The sequence below is a fragment of the Cygnus olor genome, chromosome 14, assembly GCF_009769625.2.
Source record: "Cygnus olor isolate bCygOlo1 chromosome 14, bCygOlo1.pri.v2, whole genome shotgun sequence".
In the NCBI taxonomy this organism is placed as follows: domain Eukaryota; kingdom Metazoa; phylum Chordata; class Aves; order Anseriformes; family Anatidae; genus Cygnus; species Cygnus olor.
Genome location: NC_049182.1, coordinates 6,633,164 through 6,647,475, shown reverse-complemented (window position 1 = coordinate 6,647,475; position 14,312 = coordinate 6,633,164). Strand labels below are relative to the sequence as shown.

At 41.1% G+C, this 14,312-nt stretch overlaps 1 long non-coding RNA gene across 1 annotated transcript; it reads left to right on the top strand.

The window, feature by feature from the left end:
• Positions 1–8,425: 8,425 nt before the first annotated feature.
• LOC121078140 lies at positions 8,426–13,734 on the top strand. Its single transcript, XR_005824458.1, has 3 exons — positions 8,426–8,607; positions 12,638–12,738; positions 13,276–13,734. It is a non-coding gene; the product is annotated as an uncharacterized LOC121078140 (long non-coding RNA).
• The last annotated feature ends 578 nt before the right edge of the window (positions 13,735–14,312 follow it).

Sequence of the window (14,312 nt, the reverse complement as noted above, 5' to 3'; positions counted from 1 at the left end):
ACCCAGTGAGCCAGCTGCTGCAGGTGAGCTGAATGCTATCATCTCCTGGGTGCAGGGGCACCCTTAGCTTACCTTACATGGGTGAATAAGTGAATTAGCTTAAACCACTACGAGTCAGCTGCTGTTGTTACTGAACCCTGATGCGACAGTTAAAACATGCATTGAATTATTTTGTTGAACTGGATCCTTAGGCTTTATTCTAAAATATTTATTTTATTTGGTCTCTGTTGTGGTTCAGCCATAGTTAGTGGTTGTCAGCCTCAAGGCTGTCCAAGGCCAAGAGACAAATTGTTTAGTTTAGCACAGAGCACCAGATCTGTCCCCTAGTAGATTATTTTCCTCCAGCAGATCCAGTGATCAATGCTCCCTTGTACCTGCTTTAATGATGGTCAGTTAGGGAGCAGCTCCATGGAGGCTCCTTTCTCATATTATTGGAGCATATAGCTAGCATGAGAAGAGTGGATGAAGAGAGAACGTATTATGTGGTATAGAATTTCTTACCTCGTGGTTCCCGACAGCAGTATTCACTGGTGATTGTCTGGCCATTACCACAGGGGAAGACTCACTGGTCTGTTGCACAGATCTGTTAGTGTCTGCAAAAGAGACCGGGAAGCAGTGTCATACTGTGGAGAACATCAGGAGGGACTGAAATCTAGCTAGGTCTTCACGGACTGCCCAGAAATTTTGCTAAGGCAAATTTTTCCATGGCCAGACTGACAAACAATCTAGTGTCCTCTTATCTCTTTGTAGCACCTATCTGATTCTCTAGTTGGTCAAAGGCAGCTACAATCAATAATTCCCTCTTTGTGCTGTGTACAAAGATTTTATAGATTTATTTGTGGATACCTGTTTGACATCACCCTGGAGGATGGCAAACACTACTGGCTCTGTTTTCCTTCAAGAACTATGTTCAGTCCTACGATGCTGTTACACCATATAACCCCTGTTCTTTGCCTCTAATATAGGACATGCTGAAGAAAGTTGACAGTTGATAGAGGGCAGAGTTCAGTTTTCAGAGCTTGTATTACAGGGAAAAGGTTTGCAACATGAAGCCAGCTACTGGATGCAAAGCCTGGCTGTTGAGATGACCAAAAGGCAGAACCCCTAAGCTGCTTTTGGAATCGTGTGTTTTCCTGAATCTTACTATTATATTTCCTTATAATCTAAATTTGCAGAAGTCTCAGTACAAACTAGAAGGCACTGTGTTATTTTTACCGTTCCGGCAATACAGAATTCTTATGATCTGAAAATCAGCCACATCAAACTTCAGCGCCATTGGCTATGTGCCTGGCAGGCATCCGTGGCAGCCTCAGACCACATGCTTGTGTTCTAGCTGAAGGCAGCTCTTGGCCTTGCTGTTTGTCAGCTTCCCCCTCAAGGGAAGAGTGATGAGGAATTACTGCCAATGTGTGTAATACTGCAGGACATGAGTCTCCGTCAGCAGAAAGAGCTGGGACTGGTATCTCAGATAAATCTTTTTTATTTTGTTGACTGCCTCGTCGCAAAATTTAGTTCAGATTTCAAAGGGAAGTGCATAACTAATCCATTTATTTTTGAACAGCGCCAGATCTTTAGGTACACATCTAGGATGGAAATGACAATAAACTACTAGAGCTTTGGGAAATTCAAGTAAAGTCTCTGTATTACAGAAGTTCAGGTATGCTCACTTAGGTCGTTCAGACCTGGGTATGTCAAAGAAAACTTTAGATGTTTAACTAGGGTTTCTGAAAACCCTAATTGCTGTACTAATTTGCTCTACAACCTGTTGTGAGAAAGAGGCCCACCTAAGATATGCTATAAGGATAATTGCAATAAAGATTGTGAGGCACTGGGATGGAGAGTGAGGGACAACAAGCCACTGCAAAGTTCATTATGCTTTGAAGGAAATGCTGGGTGTCTTGAAGTTTATTGTACCAAGTCTTGCTGAGACCCTGATTAGCAGAGTCTGCCAAAGGCATTCAGATGGTTTTGACTCATCTTTTGAGATACCTAAGAAAAGAAACTGCAAACTCAGGGCAGAACCTAACTTTTGATTTTGTGATCAAACCTAATTTATCCCTGCTTATCATGTAATTTGGCTATGATCTGTTGAATGTCATCTCGTGGGTGCAGTCACCACTGGAATTTCCTTGGTTTATATAATTCAAATCTCCTACCTACCCTAAAAAGAAGCCTTTCATAAACCACTGGAACCTTCCAGCCCAGCACAGGCCTTTGGTTTTGCAGAAACCCAAACTGCCCCACAATGCAGACACATGCTGTTATGAAGCCCCAGTTACAGCTTTAGAGGCTGGGGAGACAGCAGTCCTCTACCACCTCCCACACCTTCTGTGCTGCCAAAGGGACCCAGCGAGGTGATTGCAGTCCTGGTGTTGGCACAGCATGAACACAAGCAGCCCATGATACAGCTGCATGGTCCTTCCCTCCCGGAGCTGCAGGCTCTGCAGTGCAGGTACATCCTGGGGTCTTCTGCTTGCTGTGGTCCTTAAATACAGCTTCCCTCCTACACAAGGCTTTTTCTGCCTTTCTCATTAGAAAACAGGAGAATCACTGACCCTAAATTTAACCCTAATCTTAACTCTTTAACCCCAATTTCTTTCTGAACTATTTATTTCAGACTTTTCTATTATTTCTCGAGCAGGGCTGACAGGCGATAGTTCTGGAATAGTGAAATGTCTTGCAACCATGGTAACACAATGCACTCATTGGAAAGTTTTCTGATGCTAAAAGAATTAGTTTACCACAACCCTGTACATTAGGTTTCCTATGAGATTCCCCGGCTCACCATGTTGTTTAAAAGCACAGCACTATTGACTGATCAGGTAACATTACAGAGAATTACTCTGACATGCTACACAGCAATTGCCCCCGAAGCACACAGCAGGAGCAAGCCCAAAAGAAACTGCTTATGAAAACTATCGAGCTGAAAAATTTGGAAGCATTGTCATTAAAGGGTACTTTTGTTCTATTCCTTTGTAGAATTCCCTTGCTTCAGATATAAGCTTTAATTTTGCAGCTACCTCTTTTGATTTGTCAAGAGAAGCAGAAGCCCTGCGACTGACAGCAATAAGCAATTCCTCTCCTTTTTCCACCCTGCAACCTTTTGTTCACAGTGGGACCAGATTCCGGCTTGCTTAAATCACCAGTACCTCCACTGCAAATATTAACCATAGTTTACCTCTCTTTCCTTTATTCCTGTCTCTCTCCTCAATTTATATCTAATCTTACTCTTTTTCATCTGTATTATGCCAAATTAAGTGCATGAAAAATGGTGACTGTATGCATGAACGAAAATTAATAAAGCCAGGAGAGAACATGAAATCAATAATCTAATGCTGACAGCTTGCTTTGTCTTTGTGGCCAGGCTGTAAGGATGTACTAGTGTTTCCTTCTGTTTAAAATTAATTGAACTATTTTATCATATCAGATAAGAGTGCACTCTTTGTGCTATTGAAGTGATAATTATGACATGATAATTACAGTCTGTGGCCTGCATGATTCTGTGAATGATTCAGCAAAGGCAATTAGTTTGCAACAGCAACTTTATGCGAAAGTGTCCTTACAGAAGGGAGCCACAGGATAGTCTATCTACTTGTTATCTCTGTTCCCCAACCTTCCTCATTCACAGGAGGGTAGGGTTTTCTTGTTGGTCGTAACGGTTTTGTTTTGTTTGTTTCTGTCTTTTCCAATTTGGACAATCCATTTAGGTATACAAAATGATTGTGGAAATCAGAGACAGAAGAAGATGAAAACAGTTCCAATCTGTAAGGTTGTGGATTCTGGGCTCTGCTGTGGTGTCCTTTGAGAAATTCTATTTCATGCAGGAACGATATGGGCTCACTATGCTTGCCGCACCTCAGCATGACTCCATTAAAACTGATCAGCCTTGGAGTTTTCTAAATCATCTGTCACTGTAATATCCTGCTGACAACTCTATGCTCCTCTGAGCTTGCTGAAAAACCTCAAGAATGTCCTGGAAGAAGGGAGAAAAAATACATGTTAGATGAGAAAACCAAATGTTGCTGTAGGGTAGTTTGGTTTTAGCAAGCTCAAAGCACAAGGATGCTTTATCCCAAGCCATTTACAGGCTGAACAAAGAGACAAGATATAGATCAAGATATATACAGATGAGGAAATACTGGAAAAATATTGGGAGACATGAGAGAGTGCAGTCTCACAGCATGGTACTTAAGTTGTTACGTTACTCACTTTTAGAGGGAAGGTAGGGAAGAAGGTGAGGGTTGTTTGATTTCTGAGTCATTTCCCTGTACGATCCCAGGAAAAAAAAAAAAAAAAAAAAAAAAAAAGGAATAATCTTCATCTCAGAACAAATCAGTAATGCATTGCAAAAAATAACATACAGGGCAACATTCTGAAAAACAAGAGAAAACAAAATATAGAACAGCTGCTTAGTAAGTGAACATCATCCATCCTGTAAGCTGATGAGACAGTGGAAGAAACAGTATGTGATTATGCAATTAAGGATGATGTGCATCGGTATGATCCAAAAGAGCTGATTTAGGTCCACCTTTCCTAATTTTGTAGTGTTTAATTTTGCAATCCTAATTTTCTTTGAATGTGTGTGTAATTATATCTTGGCTCTATTATTAATTTATCATGATATTTATTTCTAAACTGGTTCCACCTTGGGCATACAAATAGGAATGTCATAAGATCAGGCCAGATCCAAAGCGGCTCAAATGGAGAGGACGTATTTTTATTCTTTGGATGTCATGGCATGCTACCATCTGCGAAATTTCAGAAGAGGTGCCATTCCCTCATCCTAGTTCTCTAGTAGATGTGATGAGCTGCAAGGGAACTGTCAGCAAGAAGGAATTGCATAGAACATATTGCCTCCTGATAAAAGGAACCAACACACATCAACACATGCACAACACGTCACTATTAGGTCTACATTTGGAGTTCAAGAGACAGATGCTCTGCTTATGTCAGCAGAGCTCCACTGAATTCCATACGCACCAAGTGAGAAAGTGATTCAGAGAGAACCACGGGCTTGTCCCGAACATTGTGGAAGATCTTCTGGGAGACAAAACAGTGTGTCCTGTAACATTCAAAATGAAGGCATTTTTAGTTATTATGAAAAACCGAATTGGCTAGAGGATAACCCTGTGCTTCAATTATGTCTTAAGGGTGAAAACCAAACAGGAAAGTCTAACACATGCAGCCTAATTGGCATCTGTTTGAGTGACACCTAACAAAAGTCCTACGTGTTATGCCTGGCATAACCCCAAGCTTAGCTATAAGAATAGCTCAATGCCAATAATAATTTATTTTCTGTTCCTTTGTTTTTTTCTTGTGAATTCAGTACGATTATGAAAATTTTCTTCCCTCATCTCATCCCACCATCACACAGAAAATTGCTGGACATGACAGCCATACACACCTTCAGTAGCATTTCCCCATCCATTTACATGGCTGGATGTGAGTAATGGTAATTGCTGTTTCTGACACTCTATTTGTTAACAGGGTTTAACCTGCAAAGGAATCCAAAATACAACACATAAAATCTTAAATACCAAAATTCTCATTCTCTGCCAAAAAAAGTAAATAAATATATAGTCCAGCTTCTCAGTTCCTTCCCTCAAACAAAAGGGAAAAACAAACTGAGAGCGAAGTAGTAGAATCAGAGAAATGTCGGCTGGAAGGGACCTCTGGTGGTCAGTAATCCACACTCACATTTGGAGGAGGAATATTGCCAGCAAAGCCAATAAAGCTCTTACAAAGCACAGAAGCTCCCCATTTTGTGTTTTATAATTATGTATGCTCATTCACTTCCTACAGGTCTCAGTGTTACTGGGGAAACCACAGCCTAGAAACAGAGAGTGCAGCAGCAGAGGTCTTAGCAGAGGAGCTCCAAGATATGAACACTGGTGCACCATGTGCAGAAAGCTGTTGTTAACAGCCCAGTATCCACCCGGCTGGAGTCAGCAGGAAGGAGCATGAGCTCAGGTGCACAATTTTGAGCCAAATGTATTCGAGTCTATCATCCACTGGGGGCTGCTTTGTGTTGGTGTACCACAACATGGACATGAGGGATGGAGATCCGGTATGTGTCCCTCATCTCTGATTCTGTGGGACATGGCTGGGGGGTAGCAATGAACAGCTGGAGATGTTTGGGAAGTACCATATGCCAGAACACCTTCCAGGTGCTAAAGCAGGATTACGTCTGGACCCCTTTTTAGTGCTTTTGTTGTATTACACAAATTAAATAGATGCAAGGGGTCCCTGGAAGCTTTGTTGTGATTAAAGAGGCGTTTCTTGAGGTCTCAGTGATACCTTGCATGGGATTGCTGGCAAACCAGTGAAATCATTTTGTGCTCTTTGAACAGTAATATTTAAAACAATTTATCCTGCAATGACATCTGGTGGTTGCTTTTCTTTGACAGGAAATTCTTGCAGAAGCATCCTAGGCAAGCACTGCCACAGGGTAGATCTTCCCATGGCAATAATTCACTGAGGATCTACTTTTGTGGAGAAGTGCACATGTTTTAACAAGTTTCAACAGTTTTGTCAATGAACAGCCCACAGCCCCTCCTTGGAGCCAGCCGCTGCAGCCAGATTTCGTGTTGGGAATGATCTGATGGGCAAGTATCCAGCAGAGAAGCCACTGCTGCTTTGGAAAGATGTACGGGGGTCATCCTGCTGAGTTGCCACTGAACATCACTGTGCTGCAAAGGGGATCTCTGCTTAGGTGCCTCGTAAAGGTGAGGGAGACATGCAAAACTGGCAGGAGCAAGCTGCCTTGATTGCGTCCTTCCAGACAACCTCTGACAAACCTTAAAAGACAGAGAAGGTACAAACGACCCTCAACTGTCTCTTCCCTGGAGCTGCTCACCATGGACTAACTGGAGAAAACTGATGGACCTGTTTCCCTTTCCCAGCTGCAGTGAGAGCAGCTGCTCAGGCACTGGCAGTGCCCAGCACTGGTCTCATCAGGGGCATTCACCTCCGTGGTGTCACTCATATCCTCATGGCTGGAGCTGGGCCTGTGGTCCTTGGATGTCTGTGCAAGTCCTTGTGGCCATCGAGGTGGACGTTTCGGAGCCCGTGGCTATCGCAGGCAATCTCCTGGCCACCAGGTGGAACCCAAGCCGTGCCTCTGCTCTCCAAGATGCACTGCCAGAGGCTCCTCTTGGAAACTTGCAGGCAAGTCAAGGCTCCTCTTGCATAGGTTTTATTCTGGGCTGTTGTTATGGGACAGACTAGTGACGGCTGTCCTGTTCAAGGAGGCACAGGAACAATAGCACAAGTGGGCATTGCCTAAGGGAAAGCATTCACAGACAGCAGCAAGACATTGAGTTATAAAATTTGTTTCACAAAACAACACTGAAGAGGAAACTGAGCACACAGTGGCTGCAATGTGGAGGGAGCAATGTGAATTAATTCATAGACTTTGGTCTCTGTTAAAGTAATGTGGGCAAGATAAGAATTAAGCCCTGGCAGCTATCAGTGCCAACCAAATATTGCATTTCTTCTTGGGGAAAAGTTCAGGAAATAGCATAGAACTGTTGAATTTGGTCTATAAAGGTTTCAGTTGTAAAGTCAGGATTCAGATGTCCTGGGATGGATTTCTGTCTGATATTCCATCTGAGACCTGATACAATTGAATATTGTGTTAATTCAATTTCAAACTGAATTATTCGCTGTGCCATTTCCCATTTGATCCTCATAGATTTTGTAACTTCCCTGGTCAATTCTGGGAAGTACTGATTGTCAATATTTGTGGGTTTTGTTTCCTACAAGATGATTCTTCCCCACCAAAATTTGAAATGAAATCTGAAAGGTTTTGTAATATATGTTTTTTTTTAAAAGCTGAAACAGAATTGTGCTTCCCCTTCCCTCCCCACCTTGGCATATTAAAAACATGAAAACATCTGGTAAAAAATGGGATAGATACTCTTCAATATTTCTCCTAGATATAAGCAAGTCCTCCCTCGGAGCTGGAGCAGGATGAGGATACAAACAGCTGTTGCTGTTTATGCTCTAGGATTGTGCAGGCTCCCCCCAGAGAAGGTATACACACAGTAGCTCATACATTTGGGACCCCTATAGCTCTGCTGCTGCTACAGCTCTTTTTTGCTTTGCTTCCCTGCCGGGACCAGCAATTATGTGCTCTCTTATTCTCCCCGCCAAGAGATGAAGCCGAGAGCCAGCCCATGAGGATCATACATGGTTAATACTCTATGCCTTGCTGACTCACACATCAAAAGAAAGTTCTTAATATTGTTTAACCAACTGTTGCTTCTCATTATTGGCACTGAAAATACATCTGTGATCTCTGCTGAAAACCCTGGCTACTCAGGATGCACTGTGGGTTCACTGCTTAGTATCAGCAAAATCTTTCTAATCTTTATATGTTTAACTTTTGTATTCGGTCTTATTTATTTGCAGTTGTTTCTTCACACTGAAGAATCAGGATCTGACTCATTTCTATCATGGTTTAACATCCTAAGCATGTCTGAACATCTTTCTGCACCATTTTTAGGATGCTGTAACCCAGCTCTCCTCGCTGCCTGGTGGTCAGAGAGTAGAGGACTAGGATGTTTCACTGGCAGACGGCAGGGTCTTGCTTCAACATCAAAAGCTGTGAGTTTTGTTTTCTTGTGTTTCTGTTTCTTTGCTTGTTTGTTTGTTTTCTTTTAATTTTGTTCCAAAACAGACTTCTCCATTCAAATTTCTAATTACATTTCAAGGTTGAACACCTTGAAATGAAATGTTTCATTTCCAGTCTAGTTAAACCCTTTTAATTGGTCTAAAATTCAGTTCAAGAATGCTTTTGCTTTTTTGCAAGGTGTTGGTTTTATTGAACATGCCTGCCCTTCTGTCCCCTTGAAGGAAATACATGACTTGAAGCTAAATTTATTGGAAAGCACATTGTGTGTCTGGCTCCGCTTACCTTGCAGGTAGTTTCTCACATGTGGCATTTCACTTTCTGAGGTGCAACGAGACTGACAGCAGGATTAGGGCTCTGACAGCTGAGCCCTGTCACCTTACAGCAGCCTTCCCACGTCTTTCCAGGAGAGAAGGCAGAGCCAGATGTGTCACCACAAGGGGCTCCAGCCTCTCCCTGGGGAGGGTTTCAGGGATTAGTGCATGTTCACTTCTGCAGCACCTTGTACTGGGCAGCAGCTTCCGAAAGAGTTGGGGCAGATGTTTCTTGGTGCCCTTCCTAAGTCAGCCCCTCTGGCACCTGTGCACCATTTCTGTCAGTGTTACTGAAATACACTGTACCATACTTTTTGCTTGTCTTCTTCCGCCAACCAGCTGCACAAAGCTATGAGTGACAGACATAAGACAATATAAATGAATATTTCATAACTGCAAAAAGATTCAGGAAGCTACAGGAAAAAGGGTTGGATATGGGATAAAATTAAATGAATATACACAAGTCAAAGGATAACAGATCATATGTGGAGATTTTCTTTTGTGTAGAAAATCACTCATCTCCACAGATATGAGTTACTGAGAGCCTTGTGCCTCTCAGTAACTGGCATCAATGTCACCATCTGCTCCCTGGCATTACCACTGCACAATAGCCTTGCTGTTCTCTGCCTTACAGAAGGGCAATTGCTTGAAACACAATTTTTAAAAGCTACTACTTTTCAAGTGATATCCAAAAAGAAGTGAGTAAGAGTCGAATGTCTTAGCAGGAATGGTGAGAAACAATCAGAAAACCCAGATAGCCCACAAGACTGCTGCAGGGGAAAGAAAAAGCCAAAGTATCCCCAGACTATTCAGGCAATTGTTTTCTTCAATGTGGGTTGAATGTATTTGCAATTTTCCATGCTTATGTTGAACCAAGCTAGACTGGCTGAGCTACCTGTTGTGATTCTTCATACTCTGAAATTAGCAAAATCAGGTTTTGTGGAAAATTAAGGTTTATTTCAGCTATGCTGTGAATACAATACCTGAACTTATCTCTTGCTTGCAGAAAACCCGGGCAGCATCTTCTGTCCCTTTCTGCATCACTTTCATCACTAAAAATAATCCATGGTCCTAAGGTAAATGTAGGAGGTTTGCTGAGAAGTTCTGAACAGCCCCATTGCAGTCATGGGTTTGTGACTTATGAAGACATCAAATAATTTCCATTTCCATTTTTCCATTTCCATTTTTTCTAACAGAAAATCTTTCAAGTGTTTCTCCACCAGCAACTTTGGCATCTTAGGGGAAAACCTTAAAAAGAAGATATTTCTTCTAAGAAATACAGAGTTTACTTTGCTGCTAATATAGTCATCATTCTGTGCTGATATTGCCTAGCTAAGAAAGATGTGAGCTAGAAAATTTTAGTTTGAAAGCCAAATGTCCATTTGTTTTAAAATGAATAAGGTAAAAATGACGGTAAGGTTCCAGAACAGGAGAAAATCATGCTCGGGTCTGAACTGGCCATGAGACAGCATCTCTATGGCCCAAAATGTTCAGCTCTAGGAGATGTGAGAAGCAAGATGAAATAACAGCTTGACTGAAAGCTCTGGAAAACAAACCAACAAACAGCAAACAAACAAACAAACAAACAAAAAAAAACAGAAAGATGAATCTTCTGTATCAGTGTGAGAATAAAGTGGGGAAAGAGAAGCGGATGGTGTTTTAGACATTCAGGAATGGGTCTGTTATTACCAGATCCCTGACCATGAACAAGTCCATCTCTATAGCCTCAGAGTTTGTTTTTCCTCTTTCTGGAAAGGAAAAGAAGATCTGAAATTTTGGGGGTTGTTTTGTGATAAACTGAGAACCTTACACCTAAGAAAACCTTAAAAAAAAAGGGGGGGGGTTGTTCCCTAACTTATTAATTTAAATAGATAAATATATATGTATTTTTTCCTTCTAAAGAATTTTTGTCTGTACAGTCAAAGAAGGAAAACATCTACTCGACAGGGTTATATTGTTGGGAGCACCTACCTACTCATACTGTAAATAATATTGCAATAGTCTGTGGAAAGTGGGAGACTTCCCGCAGGTTAGGCTGGAAAAACCTCATATTCTCATATTCAAATACTTCAAAGGTTGTGGAAGCAGGAGGCATTGGTCAGAATGGCTCAGGAAGATGTGGGAATTGAGCTGGGATAAGAAAGTGCCTTCTGTGGTGAGTTATTGACTTGAGGAAAAGAACTGCTCCCACTAGCTGTGGAATGGAGCTGATGTCTGGCCTTTAGTTCCCACTGTTTGTTTTCTAAATCTCAAAATTAGAAAATAAGGAAAAAACTCTTTTTTGTTGTTGTTGTTTTTAGTGAGAAAAAAATACATATTTCAGTTTGAAGCAAACAAAACCATATTTGTACATCTTTTAAAGCAATGGTAATTGTTAGTCTGTCAGTATGCATGTCCACTAAAGGTGAGAAGACCAGCTAGATTAATGGGATTACTTTTTCAGCAAGACACGCTGTATGATTTAGCTCTAATGGTAGATATTTATCTTTGTGATAGGGCAATGTTTATTAGCAGTTCAGGCAGTAATCTACCCTGTGTTGCATGGTAAATCTGGGGGTGTTGTACTTGAAAAAGAAATTGTGTTCACTGTATACTAACTCTGAATCACCGTGGCTTTATGATATCCTGTTTTCCTTCTGCCAGAACTACCACAGATTGATCAAGAAATTACAGAGTGGAAGACAAATTTTCAATGCATATATGTAATGCCAGGAGAATTTTCTTCAGATTCAGCACCACAATTTAGTACAACAGCAAAGTTCAGGGAGAAAAAAAGATTTGCTGACAGAAAAGCCTGAACTTCTCAGCAGCAGCCCAGCTAACATTTACTGAAATGGCAATTGCACTATAAACAGACTCACTCTGTTGGCTGTAGGGCACTGTCTCATCTGGAAACACCCATTTCACAGTGGCTGCACAATTAGCAGATATTTCCCTAATAATTCACTGTCTGGAATATTTTGCTTTTTTTTCAATAAAATTTCCGTGCCATTAAAAATTGTACAGTGAATTCCAGGATGGAAAGGATACCCTAAAACCCGTTACAGCCCTTTCGGTGTTCCTCCCTGCACCATAAGCATCTCTGTCTTGCTCTTGCTCGCCCCGCTGTGCGCACCCGGGAGGGCTGGCTGGCCAGATTTCCAGTCTGTTTGAAGCAGTGATTCAGGGCAGTCTGCTCATTAACACTTAATTTCTCCTTTGGTTGCCCGAGGCTCGCTCTGGTGCGGTTCCAGCAGCGTGATGCAGCTCAGTGCCCAGCGCGGTGCTCGCCATGCAGCTGGCAGAGCAGAGCGCTATTGCCGGGTCCGGCCGATCCCAGCCCCATGCCGCAGGGCTGTCATTGCCTGGACTTCTTCTCAACTGTTTGCCAGTGTCAAGCTGCAGCGTGGTTTCTAAAATAATGCATTTAGTTGCAGCTTAAGGCACATTTTGTTTTCATCTTAAGACAGTCAGGGAATAGTCATGTATTTTTCTCTGCTATTCCTCCTGGAGAAATTCTCCAGGGAAGCTTAATAAATGGAAAGGTCAGTAGAGTTCAACCAAAGGCTGAGGCAGCACAGTTCCCAGAAAGGTGTAGTGCGTAAAGATTTTGATAGAAGACTTTTGTAGGAATTTACAAATGTTTTCAACTCTAAAAAAAGACTGTTGTTCCCCTGGCTTTTTTTTTTTTTTTTTTTTTTTTAATTTTAAGTTGGAATCCCAGGCTCTTGGGAACCAAGTAAGATTTGCAAAACAAACTGAAGATGGTTACCAATGCTTTCACTAGGGCCCCAATATCCTTACCTCTTTAAGGTAAGTTATCTTACCTCTGTAGAGTGAAGTGCCAGGATACAGAGATTGATAGATACTCTTTGTTGTGCATTACAGATGGAAACAAGGAAATATCCAAACTCTCAATGATACGTCCATGATGAATGGGAGGGTAGACATCATCCATGCCAAATCCGTGCCATGATCTCTGGGTAGTCTGTGAAAGTGAACAATATTATCTATGTACCTACTAGACAAGTGACAATTTCCTACTGATTCCTACACCTTAGTCATTGCCATCACAAAAGGATTTTTCTTCCTGGGGTTTCCACTGTAATAAATGGTTAATCAGAAAATCCTATAGCTCGTTACCTCTCCTCAAGTGTCCTTGTCTTTAAGGCTACAGACGTCCTTGCAATGACTGTAGAGCCAATCCTTTACTTCTTAGGACTTTCTATAATGTTTGAGGAATGAGCTAAGTAGAGCCATCTAAGTTAAAACAACATCAGACAAAAATAACAAGACTAACCCCAGGACTTCTGATCATTTTTGTCTTTTTATTTTTATATTTTTTTTCAGATACTTGGATTTGAGTTGGTTTGTGTGCTATCCTACCAAATGAAGTCAACCTCAAGTGAGAGAGAACACTTAAGCCCCAAGGTTATGTGTGGCTGTAACTAGATCAGATCAACAAAAAGAACTATTTTATTTTTCCTTCTTTTCTATTCTGAAGCCAACACTTCAGAATTTCCAGCAATCTAGAAATTCCAAGATAAATTTGTTGCTTGGTAAAATTGCCACTCCAGTACAAGGAGATAAAGCTTACACTCTTCCCAGGCTTTTTCTGTTTCAGTATGTGTTGTTGTTAAGCTCAGAATTCCTTAACCTGTTAACTGTATAACATCAGATTCATTCCATGGTTAATATTTAGGCATGAAAGTTCATCCATAAACCACTAAAAAAAAAAAAAAAAAGTGGCTGAAATTGCAATGTTTTCTACTCTGATATTGCTGTCCACAAAAAGTCTTCTGCAATATTATTAAAATTTTAATTAAGAGTGTACTTAACTGCCCTCTATTAATATATCAGGGGGTGATTACCAGGAAGCAGTCAGTAAATTGCAATAATTACAGAACAGCTATTAACAGCTAAAGGCTATAAAATGAAAAATAATAGAGTTTTGGGAAAGACACATTATAACAGAAAGTTGACAGAGATTAATTTATTTCTTCCACAAAAGGAAAGTGACAGGGAAAATCTGATAAGCCTCAATGTGCATGGAGGGTTATCATCACATGAGCAGTGATCTGCACTTCTCCATGTTCACAGATATGGGGCTTAATTGGAAGCAAAAGAGATATTAAGAGATATTGGAGATATTAAGATAATGGAGATATTAAGAAAAAAGATCTGATTAAGGAAATTCGAGCTTTAGACGAGGAACATTTGGGATACTTCAGCAATGGAGGTTTTTAAGAATAAGTAAATGTTGCAATTATTCCTGGTAGCTATTCCTGATTATACTTTACGTCTAAGAGATGCGAAATATTTGGGAGATAAATATTAGACAAACGTTGCTTATTTGTAAGATGGACTCATTCCCACCCATCTCTAGT